The sequence below is a fragment of the Notothenia rossii genome (genome assembly GCF_949606895.1).
Source record: "Notothenia rossii genome assembly, chromosome: 4".
In the NCBI taxonomy this organism is placed as follows: domain Eukaryota; kingdom Metazoa; phylum Chordata; class Actinopteri; order Perciformes; family Nototheniidae; genus Notothenia; species Notothenia rossii.
The window spans coordinates 47,455,113-47,459,815 of record NC_136902.1 but is presented as its reverse complement, the minus strand read 5'-3'; the positions used below and the strand labels follow the sequence as shown (position 1 = coordinate 47,459,815).

The window sequence follows — 4,703 nt, the reverse complement described above, 5'->3', positions numbered from 1 at the left end:
CTGGCTCCCTTTCTGCTCGTCTACAATGAGAAAATTATATAATTAATTACTAATAATCATTTAAACCTGTTATTACCAATATTTCACAAATTCTTCATGTAAACTTAAGAGCACAGCTGTATGTTGAGTGTCAACTTTGCTTGGTTCATCTTACTGGGGGGCAGCTACATGGATGTCGGTGCAGTCCACATTCATTTTGCAGTTGAAGGCAGAATGAATTTATTATTGACTCAGAATGAAGCACAACTTCATGTCATACATTGACTTTATTTGTAATTGTGTAAAAAAATAAAGCATTGATTAGCAAGCAGGACCTGCAGGAACAGAGAATGGAGATGGATGGAGCAGGGAAGAGAGAAGAATAAAGAAAACAGATCAACTTTATTATCGGATATTAAAAATTCAATTTCAAAACAAGTTGCCGCTCCTACAGTTTTCTAGTATGTAAAGATGATTTCCCATGACCAATGCAAAATATCACACTCAATACATGTGTGTCTCTGGGGGGTGCATTGTGCCTTTGATGTATATAAATAATATACCATAACCAAATACTATTACGTACAGTGGAAATCAGGTTGCCAGAGCAGGTCAGTCCAGTGTGCATGTTCCTCAGGGTCTCAGCAGTTACAGGTGAGGTGAAGAAAATAAAAGAGAAAAAGGTCAGTAACAACACTTAAAAGTAACAACACTGAATAATTATCTCTTTTAATAATTTTCTCTCAGTAATCACTCAACTACCGTCTTTCCAAAAAACAGATTGACTCACTCTCACTATCATAACAATGAAACACGTCCAGAAGAATGTCATGCAAAGCTGCCTGCCTGCCTTCCTTCGACTCTCCCTGATCTTTTAATGTTCAATGTTAACCATTTGTGTTAACCTAATGTGGCGTTAGCCTACCTCCCGCCCCCTTAGCACCTGGTGGAGGGGGCGATAGGCTACTCTTCAAATGTTTCACAAAATACTTACCATCATGACTACTCTTACCGTTTAACATTTTGGTTTACTTCATTTTAAGGCTAATACAAATGACAAGGCTAAGTAATGTAATGTAATGCTAACTAACTTGCTCGCTACTAGCTAGGTAGCTAACTTGACTATGTTCCATGCAAAACATGTATATTACCTGATATGTTTGGTCCAACGACTCCTGGTCCTTTCATCAGACGGGAAGCGATAGAACGAGCAAGTGGTATGATCACTTTTGTGATTACAACCTGGTACAAAGCACAAAGGCATCTTGTAAAAGTGAATTTATTGGAGCAATATCTTATATTTATTGGAGGGAATAAATCAGTCCTCTTCTTCTTCTTTGCTTTAATTGCGAGATCTTCTTCTTCTTCTTCTTTGCTTTGCGAGTCGCAACCTCGCAACCAGTCTTCTTCTTCTTCTTCTTCTCTTGCTTTTGGCGGATTGCAAACAACTTAAAAGGTGCATACCGCCACCTACTGTACATGAGTATGCATCATCACATCATTCCAACTCATTAACCTACAGTTCTAATCAAAATTAAATTAAAATAAATAAAATAAAACCATTAAATAAATAAAACAAAACAAAAAACAAATCAAATCTATGTTCTTTCCTGACCTAAAGTTAAATTATTTTTCCTACCCCAGTTTCACTCAAGAATTTAAACAGTGCCTTTCTGGTAGCTTTTACTCCCTCTCCTTTTGTTCCCAAAACACCAACCACACTCCACTCCCTCTCTGCCTCTAAGACTTTAGCCTTTAATTGTTCTCTTTCCGCTTTATAGATGTCACAATGTAACAATATATGTTCTACATCTTCTTTTACTGCACAGTTCCCACACTTGTTACTGTCACTTTTCCCCATGATATACAGCGTACTGTTCAAAGCCGTGTGATTTATTCGGAGTCTAGCCATCATGATTTCCTCCCTTCTGTTTCTTTCTTTATGAATATTAATTATAATTGTATTTTGTACTTTGTGATAGTCCTTGCCTTTCCGGTCTTTCTCCCACCTTTTCTGCCAGATCTCCATCCCTTTCTTCTTAATGACTGCTTTTCCTTCTCCTTTACCAAGTTGAACTGGTAATGTTATTTGTTTTTGTAGTGCAGTTTTTGCTAATCTATCAGCACACTCGTTCCCTTTCACCCCCTCATGTGCAGGCACCCAGCAGAACTGCAGATCTATGCCGCTTCTGTGCAGTCTTAACAGGCTATGATTCAGTTCTATGAGAATGTCTTCTCTAGTAGTTGTTGTTGATTGTATGCTTTGTAATATGGACAATGAATCTGTACATATAACCACCCTATCTGGTCTGACCTCTTCAACCCACTGCAATCCTATTATTACAGCCAGCATTTCTGCTGTATACACTGATAATTGATCAGATGTTCTTTTTAAAATAGATATTTTAAAGTCTGGGATGTATATGCCAACTCCAACACGCTCTTCCTTGTTCCTAGAGCCATCTGTATAAATGTGTAGGTAATTGTAGTACTTTTCGTTCAGATACATACTTGTTTTAATCCCCACTTCATTTATTTGCCACTATTTTTTCCTTTCTACAATACTCATATCTATTTTAGCTTCTGGGAACAGCCATGGGGGAACACTGCTAAATGGGGTTGCTTTGGCAAACGTGATATTCTCCACTCCATATGCCCTCGTTCTTTCCTTACTCGTCCAGCCAAACCCACGTCCCTGAAAGTTTGCATATTCCCAGCAATCCTGTAATATTCTGTTTGGAATATTTTCTTCTCCACTACCTTGTAGTCTGACCCAGTATGACAGAGCAAGTTTCTCTCTTCTGATCTCCAGAGGTGTCTCTCCTGCTTCTATCAGAACTGCATTAATAGGGGATGACTTTATTGCTCCAATACACAGCCGCAATGCTTTATATTGTATTCTATCAATTTTTTAAAGCGATGTTTTTGCTGCTGCTCCATATACACTATACAACCATAGTCTATTGTGGACCTCATAATTGATCTGTAAATGTCTATTAATGATTGTTTATCTGCGCCCCAGTTGCATCCAGCTACAGCTCGCAATACATTTAATACTTTTTTGCATTTTGTTTCCACTTGATTAATATGCATTTTCCATGTGTATTTGCTATCAAACCACAGTCCTAGGTATTTTAACTCATTCACCTTTGTCATTGGACGCTCATATAGTGTTAGCTGTTGGCCATCAATCTTGCGTTTGTTTGTAAATACCATGTAGCATGACTTGCTTTCTGACATTTTGAATCCCCAGTTATATGACCACCTCTCCACTTTTGTAATCGTTCTAGTTATATTCTCCATTACATATGGGCATTTCTTCCCCTCATCCAAATAGCCCCATCATCTGCGTACAGAGCCGGTTGTATGCATGTGTCTAAGCATGTAAATATATCATTAATCATGATGTTAAATAATATTGGACTGACTGCACTCCCTTGGGGAATACCATTTTCTATTTCAAAATAGTTGGAAATATCTGCTCCAACCTTTACTCTAAATGTCCTGTCTGTTAAAAAGGCCCTTACCCAATTGTACATTCTCCCTCCAATACCCATTCTACCCAATTTGATCAGTAACCCATCCCTCCACATAGAGTCATACGCCTTTTCAATGTCAAAGTACACTATTGCCATTATCTCTTTCATTTTCAATGTTTTTTCCACATCGTTACTCACTCTTACTAGCGCATCTATTGTGGAACGCCCTTTACGAAATCTGCTCTGAAAACTACTCAGCAGCCCTTTCTGTTCCAGTACATGTGAGAGCCTACGGACAATGATCTTTTCCATCCATTTACATAGGTGTGATGTAAGAGCTATTGGTCTGTATTTACTAGGGTTAGCTGTATCTTTCCCTGGCTTATTGAATGGTAGCACAATTGCTGTTTTCCACACACTTGGCATATCTCCTGTTATCAGGTGTACCGACTCCTCACACCATATCCTAAATTTCCCCCAATCAGCTTTAGCAAAGCACCACCTGGTTATTACACCTCCTTCCTGCATATATACATTAGTATTCATTTTAGTAAGCACTGGATAATGGTCACTTCCTACAGTGGAGCTATTCAAAACAAACCATTCGCATGTATGAACCAAACAGTTTGACACTAATGTCAGATCCAGGCATGAGACTTTCCCCCTGTGTACATCTACTCTTGTGCCATGTCCATCATTAAGGCATACTAGTGTTCTTTCCTCCAGCATTTCTTCCACTATATTTCCGTTACTATCTGTATGGTTGCTGCCCCATAGACTGTTGTGTGCATTGAAATCACCACACCAAAATGTCTTCCTATGTTTATTGCCTGCTATTTCTTTAAACATATCAGTGGTTAGATTTTTACATGGATTTTATAAATTGATTATCCTAATGTTATCTTGTTTCCTAGGGTTGCAAATGTCCACTATAATACACTCTATATCATCAGGAGATTGCGCCTCCCTATACAGTATGCCACACCATCTTTGAGAAACGTGGCACACCCTCCACCATTTTGACTATTAGCTCTATCATGCCTTATACAGCTAAATCCTGGAATGACAAAGTCTAATTGAGGTCGTAACCAGGTTTCTTGCACACATATTACCTCAGGGACCACCTCTAGCTCATATATATATTTCTTGAATTCCTGACCATTAGCTATGAGGCTTCTTGCGTTCCACTGTAGTATGTGCAGAACCATGATTAAGGATCTAACCCTCATCCTGATTGTCATTTTC

The 4,703-nt window shown here is 38.5% G+C and overlaps 1 long non-coding RNA gene across 1 annotated transcript; it reads right to left on the bottom strand.

Annotated features, from left to right (window-relative positions):
• Positions 1-247: 247 nt before the first annotated feature.
• LOC307038041 lies at positions 248-4,438 on the bottom strand. The gene is made up of 2 exons (XR_013807858.1): positions 566-4,438; positions 248-314 (listed from the first exon to the last, which is right to left on the bottom strand). It is a non-coding gene; the product is annotated as an uncharacterized lncRNA (long non-coding RNA).
• Between the last annotated feature and the right edge of the window lie 265 nt (positions 4,439-4,703).